This window comes from Genypterus blacodes, unplaced genomic scaffold (genome assembly GCF_046128005.1).
Source record: "Genypterus blacodes isolate CSIRO-AG114 ecotype Tasmania unplaced genomic scaffold, CSIRO-AGI_Gbla_v1 ptg000046l_1, whole genome shotgun sequence".
NCBI classification, from domain to species: domain Eukaryota; kingdom Metazoa; phylum Chordata; class Actinopteri; order Ophidiiformes; family Ophidiidae; genus Genypterus; species Genypterus blacodes.
The window spans coordinates 339,051-355,471 of NW_027466859.1; positions in this window are offsets into that span (position 1 = coordinate 339,051).

Below are 16,421 nucleotides of genomic sequence, written 5' to 3' on the forward strand. Positions count from 1 at the left end.
CTATCTGTGCGTATGCGGGCTGGGGGGTTTACCGCATTGAGGCTGACAGATCTGTCAGTGTGTGAGGATGAGGAGCAGAGGGGGCATGTGAAGGTTCGGTGGCGGTGTGTTGTGTGTTGGGTGGATGCGGGGCGCAGTGCGGTGCGGGCTGACAGCGTGAAGCCTGCTGCATCTGCTTCACTTCACCTCCATTCCAACCTATATCTCATCTCGTGAGTGTTTTTACAGTATTGATTCAAATGAAAGATGCTGTCATGTAAATAATCACGTGATGTCACAGCTCTGAGATTCTCTAATGTGAAAGTCAGTCAAATTCAGCAATGAGTGTTTGGTCGGTAGGTGTCGCTGTTTAGACTGGAGCAGGCAGGTGAAGCCCAGGAGACTGATTTGTGTAAAACACTCAACACTCACACACACAAACACACACACATAAGCCATCTGTGACAATCGATCCTCAACATCCTACAAAGTGTTTTACCTCAGCCTACGAGGTTATGATGTCATCTGTGTGGGTTGGTTTGTTTATCTGAAGGGGACAAAGAGGACAGGGGGGGCAAGATTTATTTATGTGGTGAGATGGGAGGTTTTTCACATTTTGGGACTATGATGTCATTAAATCTCCCTCCCTCCCATGAAAAATACAAAAATAAGGGCATAAAAATCCCAAAGTGACCTCCCAGCAGGTGTGACGTGGTGCAGATCCCCATCAGATCTGGCGGCCGCATGTATAGAACCACTGTGAAATATGAATTATGCATTCAAACTTACATGCCACCATTATGTAGCCAAGAGGATGTTGATTCAGCGAGGTGGAAATAACTGTGATGTCAATTCTACCACTATGGATCCAGAAGAAGAAGAAGAAGAATACTGTAAATCTGCAAACATGGAGCCTTTCTGTCATTGGCTCATCAGTTTAGTGTTGTGCTGTTGGTACCAGGAAGTGTTGCTGTGGTATGAGCAGGCTTGTGATGAAGATGAAGCTGAGGCTCAGATAGCAGTCAGTCACACTCTCATCTTCAGTCTGAAGTAATGACAATGATTGTGTGTGTGTGTGTGTGTGTGTGTGTGTGTGTGTGTGCGTGCGTGCGTGTGTGTGTGTGTGTGTGTGTCTCTCAGATATGGAGAACAGGCCTGTGAGCCACAGCGGCCTCGTGTCAAAGCTAAGGTGGTCCAACAACCAGGGCTGAAAGATGTGACCTAAAAATTCCTGTATTTTTAGACCAGATGTTGCTGCAGTACTGAACTCTAAACAGCAAAAACAAACTGCTGTGATCTAACACCAGAAATCTGATTTTCTTATTAGTGTGCTGCTATTAAGGCCAAAATAATGGTTTGTGTACAAAACAGAACCAATGTAAATTGGATTAGATGTAGAACTCTTCAACAGGCTCTCTATAAGCCGGATCCTACCTGTTCCAAGCATAACTGCACCACCTGGTGTGTGATCCCAGTCCAAATGAATGGGACACAATGACGAGGCTTAAATCTCTATTAACCTTTGATATAAACACGTGAAACAAGAAATATCGCCAAATATGTTTTCTTCTTAAATTATAGATTTGATCATCTCCTAATCTGTAGATTCTTGAGCCTCTCACTTACGTAGATTGCACATCTTACCCTGTTTGTTGTGTTGTAGAGGAGCCTGGATCCTTACTGTCGTCTTCTCGTCTCGTCTCTTCTAGTGAATTCGTTAGGCTTGATATCACTCTTCTGATATCAGAAGAACAGTTATGGCCCCAACCTCACCTGCAGTGACTGTGCAGGGGTATTTAGGTTCAGGCTCACCCTGCGTGACATGAGGGACTGCTGTATTTTTGTTTTCAAGAACACATGAGCGAACATCCCAGGCACCACCAGTCACTGCTGGACGAGCTGAGACTCAGCTGTGGCCTGTTTGATTACATCAGCAAATAAAGGTGGTAGCAGCGGTGGTTGGTCTCTGCTGCTGTTTGTTCTTTTACCGTCTGTCCTATCCGACCCTATATGTTGCACACTGGTCAATCGTACTTTGACTGTGGTACTTTGGTCATAACACGTGTTAAAATGTTGTCTTCCATCCCCCACCCCTCATCCCCCCCCCGATCCTGCAGCACTCCCTGCTAAGTGCTCTCTGAATGCAGATCAATCAATGGTTACTGGTCACTGCTGATGTCTCAGCACAAAGGAAACAGCACAGATTCAGTGTCCATCTTCATTTGGTCTCACAGAGAGAGAGAGAGAAGTGTCTGTGTTTGCAGACTGAGCAACGGCCACACGCTACAGGATTTCACGACTGAAGACTTCCTGTAGCAGAGTCAAGTTAGATGTCTGGACCTGCGAAAACATTTTAGGTACAGTTCTAAAATGAGAAGCAGTAGATTTGTGCTGCAGGTAGATTCTGCACCTCTCTGTTCTGGTTAATATGCTCAGGAGAGGTGAAATCAGGTCCCAGGCAATTTCACAGCAAATTATATACATTGTATTAAAATGAACATGGGGAAGAGAGAGAGAGAGAGAGAGAGAGGGAGAGACATATGGCCGAAGTAGACAAACAGAAAAAGCGTTTACGTTGGCTGGCTCCACATCCACGCAGCTGTTCCAAACTCAGCGTTTTTGCAATCCGACATAAATGGCTACCATAAAAAAAAACCTCTGTCTCTATCGCCCCCTCTCTATCAGATTATGAAATCAGCCATAGCATTGGAATATGATCCCATTATAGTCTTGAAAGAGGCGTAGAGGTGCCCTCAACTGTAAAGCTGAGACTCGATTATTCCGAGTTGATATCTCCTACTTCCATGCCCGTTGCGTTCCACAGCCACTGATCGGGAAAGCATGGATGCCTGCAAGAGGTTTATTATTGTTTGTTTGGCTTGTGAGTTCTACAAGAAAGTCCAAAGGATGAAACTCATTGTTAGAGCTGAGACAACATGTGGTCTTGTGTTGTGTGCTATGGTTGTATGCAGAGCCCTGTCCAAGATTTCGGCCTGGAATACGGACTTCATTGCACTTTTCCAAGTAGGACACGGAATTCTGAGTACAATCAAAAACATCACAAGGGCTTCAGATGTCATGAAAGTTGTCAATGGCTGAACTGAAGCTGTAACAAGAATGATATTGGGAAAACTCCAGAAATTCACAATAATATAATATTTTGTGATGATCAATGATGTGTAATGGAGACCGGAGCCATAATCCAGTAACACCTGTAATCACAGCCTGAATGTGGCTCCTGGTTAATTACATCTGCTGTCTGATGAGCCTCAGCCGCAGAAGCATTCTGATTAAACACTTTGAATGAATAGAGTGATGAGAGATGAGAGGTCTATTGAAATGGAAAACAAAGAAACAATGGTGGAGGAGACTTTGCCTCCATCTTCTCACTCTGCTGATACCTTTTTGTGACAGCTGAACCTTTGTTTGGGCTTTTTATTATTGGACAAAAAACAGTAATTCAGTGTTTTATCTGTAGTTTAAAGTTGTGGCAGATCTCAGCCTGACACAGTTGCGTTGTCCTCCTGTGGGCGAACGGTAGGCTACATCGGGAACACACACACATTTCACAAACAAATTCAAAAACTCTTGTCCCTCCATCAAAACTGTCACTCACAAACAACACAAGTACACACACACACACACACACACACACGCACACACGCGCACACGCACACACTCATGAATGGAAAGTGATGATTTCCCACCCACTTACAAATGTTATGTCCTGTCTTTAGTGTGTGTGTGGGTACTGTGTGGACTGATAGTTAAAAAGGTCACTGTGTGTTTGACTCACCATAGAAAATAGAAAATGGTCGCGAACGCTTTATGTAGTTTAGATAGAGAAACACTGTTGGAATTGTGGGCTACAGCCTAACCACTGCTTATGCTTTATTAATGCTCCTTTCCTTCAGAGGCCACAGTGTTTTGTGATTTATAGTGCGGCTTTCAGGCTTTCAGCCCACAGATTCGGTTTCGATCAGCATGTATGGTACGTTATGTTCCCTGTGCTTCCTGCTGTATGTCCATCCTGTGTGATGATAGATAAAAGTGGGCTAACCTATGTAAAAGCTTTCCCGCTCTCTGGTCCAAAGACGGCAGCCAATAGTAGCGGGGAAGGCTAGCGGAATCTCAAAATCGGCAACGTGGTATTTTTATTATTGTTGTTTAATGTTCTCGTTTATCTCACAAGATTCATATATTTGTTGCTAGTGATAATTTAGTCTCTAATCCGTTGATTCTGTAATTTAGATTGCCAATTCTCTGTCTAGAATAGGAAGTTTAGTTTCTGATCGTTATGTTAGTTCGGGAATTCAGGATTAATTTAGTATTAATTATCCATTCGTAATCACGCCAAAGCTGGATTGTTCGTTCAACCAGGGCGTCCTATCGCTTAAAGACTGCTACCGCCCGTAGTATAAGAACTCTTACGGCACGTTTGGGAGCGGTTCGGTCTAATGTAAACTGAGAGACATAACAATTCTGTCAACTCAGAGGCATGAGTGTCACTTTCTACATGCATGTTTAACAGGCCGTACACTTAGACCAACAAAATATCATCCATCCTAATTCTTTCTCATATATTAGTCCTGCTCAGCTAGGGATTATCTCGAAGACCAAACTTGACCAAGAGAGCTGGTCTCGCCCCGTGGAGACACGGAAATATGAGTCCCGTAGAGACTACTAAAAGAATCACATTAAGAATAATCAGAAGTATTTTAAAGTTTAGCTATTATTAATTTATTTAACATTTAGTATTTGCAAGGACGATCTTCCTCCATTCGGGTCTGTCCCCAGATGTTGGGATGTTGCCTGTTGCTGATCTGTTATCTGGGCCCCAAAGGGTGAGGAGTTCTCAGATCTTTTAATCTATCGTGTCATTCCCAGACTTGTTGGACCAGCGTCCTGATTTAAGCCTAACTTGACCTCTACCTTCTTCATTTCATTCATCTATATTTTCACCTTACACGTACTTCTAACTTAACTTACCTAATACTGTTCTTAATACAGTATTTTACCAATTATACAGCAAAACAAAACACAGAACTAAACTCCTTCCAAAACCTTTTTATAAAGATTGCACCCACTCGTTGAAGTCCCTTTGCACTGTAAAAGACCAGCGCTAGTTTAAATAAAGTGAATATGAAGCATCAGTATTCAACAGTTCAGTTTCATATACACTCGCTTTCTCTCACACACACTTAGGCAACCGCACTCACACACACTCACATACCGAGGCTTAAGTAACCAGTGTGTAGCTCTTGTGAATAATTAAAGAAGACAGCAAGGCTGATTGGTGGATTCATAATTAATGTTATGAACAACATATTGGTCAGTTTAAATTCTGTGAGTGTGTGCAGTGAGTGCATTGTAAGTATAAGTAGGGTTGTACTGAATGTCATGGGATGAGACAAAAGCATTGATCTCTTATCAGAGAGCATTGACGGCTGTCTTGAAGCATTGATCAGTTAATGAGAGCATCTATCAGCACGTGTCAATCAAGACAACAAAACAAAAGCTTCTGCCATTCCCCATGACCAAGGCACTGGATTGTAGAGTGTGTCTGCACTATACAGAACACAGGCACTATAACAAAGCTTTACAAAAATGTACATGGAACCAAAAAACTAGGCTAGACGCTATACTTGGGTTGAACTCTCAACTTTACAAGACCTGACAAGACAAAGGGAGACATGACTACTTATACATGAGGTAAGGACACACAGGTGACAACAATCAAGGGCGGGGCAGACGATCACAGAAGCGGGAAAACACACAAAGACAGGAAGTTAAGTGACCTGAAACGAAGGTAAGTTTCAAAACAAAACAGGAAGTGCAAGACGACACAAGACATGAGTGACGGTAACTTAACATAACGTGAGAGACATTAAACACTGAACATGAACTAAACTGTAACATAGCATGACAGTACATAATCTGGTGGGACATGACACATTTGCATCCCTGCCTGTCCATCCTTGGCTGAGGTACAGTATGAGCTGGATTGATTGGACCAAACCACACTGCAGTTTCAGGGTGAAACACTGTGTGGAGCTTTTCTGAAAAGATGCAGCCACTTCAGTTTGCACACAGGCTGAAGCTCTGCAGTGCAGAGGGGATGAGAGCTGAATACACAACTCAGGTCTCTGCACACACACACAATGAGATGCATCCAAATTAACTTTTGACACACACACTCATACATATATACACACATAGAATAAAAAGGATAAAATGAAGAAACTTAGAAAGAAAAGAGATATCAAACGATAAAAAAGGAAACGTGTGAAAGAAAAGTGGGTCTATCTGTTTGTCTGTGTGTGTGAACATGTGTTTGTGTGTGTTGTATGTTCAAAGGTGGACAGGCTTTGATGGTAACCTTTAACAGGTTCAAAAGGTTCTCAGGAAACCACAGGAGGTGTGAGTCTGCTTTCAGCTTCAACAGTATTGGAATGTTTAGAAAGTTCATTCAGTCATTTTTTATGGGAGACTACTTAACTAAAGCCTCCTGTTGATGTCATATGTTGGAATATGATGTAATAAAATGTTAGTGGTATTCTGTGTCAGACTGTACAATGTCAAGTTCGATGCCCTTCAGATAGTGAGGCGAGTCACAGCACAGGCAGGCAATAAGAATGCAGGAGTGTGTTGTTCTGTCATCCATCTTCTCCAGTTTAGAGTCGTGGGTCAAAGCAGCAGTCAAACTGAGAGATTTGGGTCCTAAATTAATTCCACTGTCAAAATGTTGTCATTGGCTGTCTTTGAGTGCTTAAATGCCCGCCAGCGGACGTGCCTCATGCTAGCAATAAAAAAGAAAAAAGGGTCCATAAGCAGGAAATGTGGAGCTCCATACTCAGTATATCTGTGTTAGTAAGTAGCTGCGCGCAATTGCAAAGTTGCGATCTGTCTCGGGCGGGCCGGATCGCCGTCTCGATCTCTGATGGACTAATTAAGTGAAGTTGGACAATTTCCCACGGCGAGAGAACGTGCTTCACTGCAAGACCATTCCAAAACTATTTTAATTCCTCATGAAAACAGTACCACACTCTCTCTCATCTCACTAACATCAGAACAGACTCAATGCATGTGAAGTACAGATGAGATGGGAACTACAGGGAATTTGTGAATGTGAAGGGAAGATGTAACAGTGATATGTGGACAAAATGAGAAACATGAGGTATAGTATTTGTTAAATAGTAAAATAAGTAATAACATTGTTTTGTTTGCTATGAGATTAATATGATGTGAATTTATTGGTGTGGGCTTGACACTGAAAATGTATATGGACACTTTTATTTTGTCAAAGTAGCTCCCAGAGACAAAAAGGTTGGAGACCCCTGTTCTACTGCATGCTGTGCAGAAACATGAAAGATAAATCTGCGGCCCAAAACTTTGTCTGACCCTCACTGCAGTCTGGACATGCAGTATAAAGTGTTTGTGTGTGTGTGTTTGTGTTTGTTTGTGTGTGTGTGATGTGGCAGCCTTCACTCCTCTGTACTTTCTCTCCTCCTCTCTCCTCTCTGCAGTGCTCTTATGTAATCTGATTGATCATAGTTGAATGCTCGAGTGCAGAGCGGATGTGAGGAGAGGAGAGGAGAGGAGGGAAAGAGGAGAGAAAGAGGAGAGTAATAGGTTTCCTCTTGCATATCATTTAAGAAGTGAGTCATGCATAGTGACTGATTCCTGTCGATTCCATCCATTTTCTACAGTTTACTTCAAATGTGGACGTAATCACAGTACAGACAGAAATGGAGTATAGTACTTACTTAAACACAGTGAGTTCTGTTTTTCAGTCATTTCCAGACCTCTGTACGGAAGAGCATCAGCATGCTCAGCATCCTGACTTCATTCTGAAATAATTACCCTGTCATTAGTTTAATCTCAATTCATTATCCTATTTTTAGTTGTATGTGATGATCACAAGGGTATGTAAGTGGATTACAGTCATTTAATAGCAGCGTATTCACCGTTTACTCCAACGCCCCTTGAGCCTTGATTCATTTGAATTTGGATAAATAAATTAATGTGTTTTCACTATTAGATACATTTATACAAAAAATAAGTTTGTAGACAATTTTTGTAAAACATTTCAGCTATTTCAGGATAATTTAAAGCAACCTTTCTCCTCCATATTTCCCTCATAAAAGCAAAATATCTCAATGTTTGTATTCATGGAAAAAGTCACTTTGAATCTTCTCATTTAAGGAAGTATTTGGTATCTATTAGATCTAATGTATTTTATAAAAAAAGGAAAGTAAATTGAAAGCCTTTGTTTGATATTTTTGACAGCTCGTTCTCACTTGGCAACACATGTTCCTGGCTCCAATTTTAGGCTTCAGAGTTGCCTACTTTGCTGCCATAAAGTGGGTCTCACCTGGATGAAAAACAGTCCTCACTGTGAAAATCCAGACTTCCATGAGTCTGCCTAATCTGCTCCCTCAGCTTGCCCAAGTGTGGAGGCAGCATATTGGGATCCAGCCAGTGTGTAGTCCTAAACTCACGCACACCGCCACATTTCAAACTACATTATTTTGTATTGTTATTATTGAGTATTGTTTTGGCAAAAAGGGAAGAAAATAGCCAAAACTGAACAGTCAGTATATTTCAAGGTTGGTCCATAAACAGATGCAGTCATGTGCTCAGTCATGCTTAGGGACATAATGGAAAATGCAGGTAGTGAACGTTCAATGTGAAGATTCTGAACAAAACAAACTGTTTGAAATAAGTTTACATAAAAATGAGTCAGATCATTGTAATATCATGTTAATCTGATTAATACCCTGTGATTTTGGTCTATGACCGTACAAATCTTCACTTTTTAGTAGGCAGGAGAAGTCCGCATCACAAACTACTTTGGCAGCCTCCATGTTAAATGGTCCATGTAAAATAAGCCGCAGTCCTCATTGTCCTGCTTCTGAAAACAGTGAAATAAAGGAGGAAGTTTTTTCACTGTGACCCTGAGCAGTTTTTACAGCAACCTACATATTGGGAGCTGAGCAGGTGTGTATCTGTATGTGTCTGTGTGTGTCTGTGAAGTAGCGACGCATACATCATGGCTGATGTGAGGTGTGGAAGGATGACTTCATGGGGCAGCCTATTTCTGGTAGACCTACCTACTATGGCAACACACACACACACACACACACACGCACACACGCACACACACACACACACACACACACACACACACACACACACACACACACACAGGTTGCATGCTGCAGTGTTCTGCTGTGGTCCCAGAGGCCTGCTGTGCCCCTCAAAGACACCAGAAAAGTCTAACTTTATGTGGAGTGTCCCATTTATTATAGGGTTAGAGAGTACAGAAAACCAGCAGCTGCTGCTCTGGAATCCTAAGATGACAATAACCTTTATTATAATTCATCATCATCATCATCATTATCATTCTTCTTCTTTTCCTTTCGGCTGCTCCCTTCATGTTTTCACGACGAGCAGTGGTGTAATGTTATTAGTTTGGCATTTGACCTGTTGATGATGTCACACGGGATCTACTTTGCTATAGAGGAAAAGGATGTGTCATGCATGTAGAGTGTTGCGGTGTTCAGTAAAGGTTCTGAAGCATAAACTCATTATTGTTGGAATTAAAACCCAACACAGCACGTTTCACTGTGTAGCAAAATGCTGTGGGTCTGTCACCTGGCATTAACAAGCAACTTTTGTTTTTAAAGGATCCAAGATGCCTTTGTACTTTTAGAGGACCTATGTCAACCCATATAACAATAATGAGCAACAGCCAATGAGAGCAAGAGAGGAGGTGTCAGCAACAACATCACAGCTTTGTGTCCGTTGTATTCTTTCTACACCACCTAAACAGAAAGCAGCCATTCCTGCTTTGGCTCCATATTGACAAAATCACAGTGACTTCTGGCACGTTTGAATAAGTTACCGAGGAGATCTATCTGCTGCACGTAAGATAAGATAAGATAAGATAAAAGTATGTTATCCCGCGCGAAATGACTGTGCAACAGTGTTACAGTACAGAATTAATTGAGAATCACCTCTAGTGCAAAGACCTCAGATCCCTATGTCCCTCTGTCCATCCCCCGACCCAAGGTAGATCTATTATAAAGTCCGATGGCCACAGGAAGGAATGATTTCCTGTGGCGTTCAGTAGTACACCTGGGAGGAATGAGTCTGTTACTGAAGGTGCTTCTGTATGAGGCCAGCACCTGGTGGAGAGGGTGAGAGTCATTGTTCATGATGCTATGTAGCTTGCGCAGCATCCTCCTCTTGGACACCAGCGCCAACGGATCAAGTTCAACCCCCAGGATGGAACCAGACTTCCTGACAATCTTATTGATCCTGTTGGCATCTGCTGACCTCACCCTACTGCCCCAGCACACCACAGCAAAGAAGATGGCACTGGCTACCACAGACTGGTAGAACATCCTCAGCATGGTGCTGCATACATTGAAGGACCGGAGCCTCCTCAGGAAATAGAGGCGGCTCTGGTCCTTCTTGTACACTGCCTCAGTGTTCTTAGTCCAGTCCAGTTTGTTGTCCACAGTCACCTCATTGATGGACACAGGTGTGGGGGGTGACTTCTTCCTGCGGAGGTCCACCACCAGCTCCTTTGTTTTACAGTGTTGAGCTGCAGGTGATTCAACTCACACCACTCGACGAAGGAGTCCACGACGACCCTGTACTCCTCATCCTTTCCCTCTGTGATGCAGCCCACTATTGCAGAGTCATCTGAGAACTTCTGCAGGTGGCAGGACTCCGAGCAGGATTGGAAGTCAGAGGTGTACAGGAATGGTGATAGGACCGTACCCTGTTGGGCCCCAGTATTGCACACCACAGTGTCAGACACACATCCCTGCAGTCTGACAAACTGTGGCCGACCAGTCAGATGGCCAGAGAGTCTACCTGCATCGCCGACAGCTTACACCCGAGCATGGCAGGCCGGATGGTGTTGAATGCACTGGAGATGTCAAAGAACATGACTCTCACACTGCTGCTGGGTCTGTCCAAATGGTCATAGGCACGGCGAAGCAGGAAGATGATGGCGTCCTCTAGTCCTAGGTTCGGCTGATAGGCAAACTGGAGTCATTGAGGATGCTGGGACGTGACTTCTTCGGGACTGGAACCAGGCAGGATGTCTTCCACAGCACCGGGACCTTCTCCAAACTAAGGCTCAGGTTGAAGATGTACTGCAGGACTCCACACAGCTGGGCAGCGCATGCTTTCAGGACCCTTGGGCTGGCGCCGTAGGGACCTGCAGCCTTACCTGGGCGGAGTCTGCACAGCTCTCTCCTGACCTGCTCTGCTGTGAAGATAGATGTGCAGTGTGTGGTGGTGGGGGCCGAGGTGTTGTGGGGCATGGGGGTGGAGAGAGGCTGTGTTGTGCTGATGCTGGTGGGGGGAGGTGGTGGCTGTGTGCTGCTGGTATTGGTTGGGGGAGGTGGTGGCGGGGGGAGGATAGCAGGTATGGTGTTGTTGTGGGGGAATGGCGGTACAGCCCACTACTGCCTGCAGCACTGCACTCTGCCTCCACTCCACACATTTTGAAGCATCAGGGAACAGTTGTGGTGAAACTAAACAGGCACAAATGTGTGTGTTTGTATGTTTGTGTCCCTGTCTGAAACGCTGAGAGAACAATTCAGTGAGGAATTTCCTTTGCAAAGTTGGATTAGCTTGACAATATTAGACGATTAGACAATATTGTTACTCTAGCTTCTGTGACACCCCCCTCCCCTCCTGCTCAGTTTGGCCTGGTTGTTTTCCTCTTTCAGGAAGTGGCAGCAGAGTGGAGGTGTGACCTTCACCTGGTGGTACTCACTGTGGCAAAGTGGAGCTTTTGTTTTTAGGGCTGTGACGCAAAACGATGACGTCTGAAGCCTCGCTGCTCATCCATGCCACCACTGGGATGAGCAGAGTAGTGTGTCATTTAAGAAACTGTCCCCCTTTGTGGAGCTTTTCTCCATCAAACACTCAGTACCAGGAAACCTTTTATGACTTATATGAGAGCCAATCTCAACCTAAAGTAGAAAAATAATGAGTTTCTTGCCAAAGCGGGACATTAAGTCTTGGAAAATCTAGAATCGATTGTTGGTCTGAAACAACCCCTAATAGTGCCAACCCAGTTCTTGTCCAAAGGAAAATGCATCTCTGGGTCAAACCAGTCATTTAAAAAAAAACACCTTTCACTTAGAAAGCTCAGAGATTTTCAGGCCAGTTGCCTTCAAGTAGGACGACAAAATAGCGACAGAGGCTCCATTCGTAACCCCGTGAGCTATCTTCAGCATTACATCAGCTTTACTGCCCCCATGTGGAATGGTGGTGTCTCTAAAAAAACTGGTGTGATTGCACTGGCTATGTAAGCAGAGAAGCCCACACACTCAATAATGTTTATGCACCCTGACTGAGCTCCACTGCAGCCTTGATGGCCCGATCAGCCCCGCAGCCTCCTATGAGCACCGGTATGAATAGTTATTGTCAAGTAGGTTCTCCACAGGCTTCATCCCACATGTCACTCAGCTAAATTTGAGGCTTTTACATCCCACACAGGTGTGAACATGAATGTGACGTTTCCCTGCCTGCTGCCCACTGAAAGGAGCTCAAACAGGACAGAAATGGAACATTATGATCAGTCATCAAGTTAATATTAGCTGAGAATACCATGCTGCTGCTTGGATTGCTGCTCCAGTCGCTCGTGTTTGGAGTAGTCTCCCTGGTGAAAGAGCACACAAAGAAAAGTACACACACTCAGCACAATACATAATTACAATGTAGTACTTCAATCCTTGTGTGTGTGCGTGTGTCATGTGATCCTGTGTGTATTGTCTTGTTTATCAGCATCCTTTGACAGACCAGCATTGCTTAAGCTGTGTCAACGTTTACTGACATGTGGGAACTGGATCTGTGTTGGATCTGTAGTACACACGCACACCCACCCACACACACACACACACACACACACACACACAAACAAACATCTTTAACACAAACTACTATGTGTCCTGCGTTTTGTTGTGTTTTGTGTTAATTTCATTTGATCTCTTAATCGTCACCCGTTTCCTGTTACTTTACTTCCTGCCCTTGTATTCCTTGATTGCCTGCTCATTGGTTTCACCTGTCTGTTTTGTTGGTGTGTCAGGAGGTGAGGGAACCTCCTGTCACATGTCTCCGTCTTCCAATCAGCTCTCTTCTCCTGATCCTCATTCCGTCGTTGCCTTGAGCTGGCACGATTCTTCGGTGTCCATGCCGCCTGTTCCTGTGTTCCTGTGTTCGTCACACACAGTTTCCTCATTCAATCATAGCTTACAGTATGCACAGATGGTGTTGAAAGAAGAACATGACCCTCACAGTGCTGACGGACTCATCCGGGTGAGCATAGATGGGTTGCTAGATGGTGTACTCCCCTTCCACCTTTGGTTGGTAGGCAAACTGCAGGGGGCTCAGTGTTGGCTTGACCAGGGGCCGTAGGTGTCAGAGGACGATCCTCTCAAAGGACTTCATCACGTCTGTAGTTGTGGAATGTGCTGGGACGAGGGCAGAGGTACGTATTTAGCTGATGGATGGCGGTGCTTGATCTTGCTGGCATGGCTGCAACGGGCTGACTGCCACTGGGTTTGGAGCTGATTGTGGCCTGAATGTGTCATGTGTGCATGTTGTGACATTGACTTTTGTATTTCCAGCCTGTTATTCATTTCAGGTCCTTTCATTTGTGACGTAGCGCAAAGCATTGTTGCTATGGTTACCTTCAGTTTAATAACGCTTGGTCCCTGATTTGATCTGGTTGTGCAATAAAGGATATTTTACTGACAGCCAATGTGAGCGCTTTCACACTGGGACTTGAGTTCCACCTTGTGATGGGTGTTAGCTGATTGATCTTGAAGTCTTTTGCTGTTCAGTGTGATGAACAGGATACATGTTATATTGTTCAGATTGAGGGTAAGTATTAGTTGCACACCAGCCAATGCCACAGGCTAACCCTTACAGGCTGTAATATGCCTCAATATGAATGAATAACAGAAACTCACAAAGCTTTTCTCTTCCCGAATATGGGTCACGCCTTCAAACTTGAATTGAGCCGAGGAGTGCAAAGTCTCAATGAAGCTGATTTGGTTCAAAGAGAGGTTGCATAAATGTTAATGGAATATAAATGAATCAAACTTTCTTGGCAAACGAGGGTTCGATTCAACTGAACTTAATGGTTTAGTGTGAAAACAGCCGTAGACACCAAACCAGGATATCAATGTCCAAAAGAACACCTATTGCATTCAGACCGAAGAAGCCCAGAGGATTCCTTCCTGTTGGTTGTGTGGGATGTTTTTACTCTGATGACGCTAAGCCATATATGTCTTCACTCCCACATAAAGATCTGGCTTACATAACAACTGCAGCTCTCTGCTCACTTAGATGTGCAACCGCTTTGTCTCTTTCCTTTACCTTGTGTCAACATCTTCTCCCTTCATATTATCATGGTCTCTTTCTTCCCTTGAGAGGCAGACTTATTATATTTACAGACATATTTGGGGTAACACCATGGAAATCACGGCCATTTCTCCTCATATGGATTCTGCTGCACTGTGATTGGATCTCAGTATGTGGGTCACTGTGTGGGTTGATTTGTGTGTCCTTGCTTTGTGGGCGATCTTCAGACATTTTTGAAATTGTTATCGTTACTGTTGTTCAATACGTGTGTTGTGGGTCAAAAACAGCTCAGTGTCCCTGACTTGCTGAAAATGTTAGTTAGTTAGTAGTTATTAGTTATTTAAAATATGGATGATGATCCACAGCACAGGGAGGAAGGCCCACCGACTGAGATCAGTTGACTGTGGCAGCATTGTGATCCAGATAATGAGAAAGTGTGTTGATGTAAGTCCCATCAGATGTCATTGCATGTTTGTTATCCATGTACCAAACTGTAGGTGGTGGAGTGAGCAGAACCTTTACACCTCCATTATACAAACATGTATCAATGGTGCGAATTCACACCACACCTAAATGTGTAGGAAATGATGTTTAATTTAAAATTTTTACTGTGTCCATTTCTGCTCTTTGCCACGGGTTACATCATCACCGAAGCCTCCCTTGCTCCACTCTCTCTATCTCACTCTCTCTGTGCCAAGCTTTAAACCTTCCTCCGCTGACCCGCCGTGCGCGCGCGTGCGTGTGCGCGCGTGTGTGTGTGTGTGTTAGCACTGGCAACTTGGAATGAAATTCACACCCACAAACACATCCTGCCCTGCTGATCCAATGACTTACATAAACACACATGTACATGGTGACACACAGCAGACAAGATGGTCACAGCATTATCTGACACACCTTGTAGTAATGTAGTGAAACTAGAGAACCTGAGGGAAAGAAAATGTTTCCGAAACCTATAGGTATGGGAACAGTTTGCACCACTAAATCTTTCCACTTCTGGTAGTAAGGGGGTTGGAGAGGACTAAGTGTTAGACAATGTCCTGAGACAGTTAGCATCCAACTAGAAGTGCAAAAATTTACTATTATATATACAGAATAAACTATATATACAGGTAATAAATTAATAAATAGTGTAAAACAGTGCAAAGGATCCTTGTGCAAAACAGAAGTGAATTGAAATGATCAGTGCAAATTCAGAACAGTTGTGCAAATAGCAGTGGAGTGCAAAATGATGCTAGTGGGGGGATGGAGTAGAGGAAAGTGAGAGTGAGGGGGCCGCTCCAATCAAGGACCAGGAAGTGTTTCAGAGATCAGGAGTTGTTCAAAGGTGGAGAGCTGAGTACCAGAGAGGTCCAACGTGTGGGCCAGTGTGTGGGCGGCTGCAAGCTGTGTGCGGTGTTTTCTTACTCTTGAGTGTAGGATTATTGTGTGTCAAGGCTTCTGTGTGTTTTCTTCCCATTGCGATTTAGGAGCGTGTTTTGGGTCTGTTGACTCTTGGTTAGCCTGGTTGTTGTTCCATTTCCAGTTTGTTACTTTCTCTTACCCCTAGACTTGACAGTTTGGGGACGTGACAACAAAAAGAAGCTTTGGCCAGGAAGATGTGAATCATTTACTGAAGCATTAAGCATCACATCTTTATAGTAACATCTCTGTAGCTACATAACAGCTTTTAGTCTACAGTCAGCACCACGTTTGATCTTGCAACACACACACACGCTTCCCCTTTTCTCATACACAACGTTCTTTCCATTGTAGTGTTCTGTCCATCTGTCCTCTTTGTCTCTTCATGCTCTTTTCTGTTTGGCCGTAACCGAATGTGCTGATTTACCGCCTTCGGTGAGCTGAGGAAGCACATTGGCAAAGTCAGGCAGGTCTCGACTTGAAGCCTTTAAGTGCAGAGTAGGCAGTTTTCATCCATATGATACACACTTAATGGCGGGGAACTACAGGTGTCTATCTATGTGTTGAATCTGTCTGTTTGAATGGCACTCAGGTACGTTTACCCCCTTGGTGTGGTTTGTTTGGAAAGATGAGAAATGGATCAG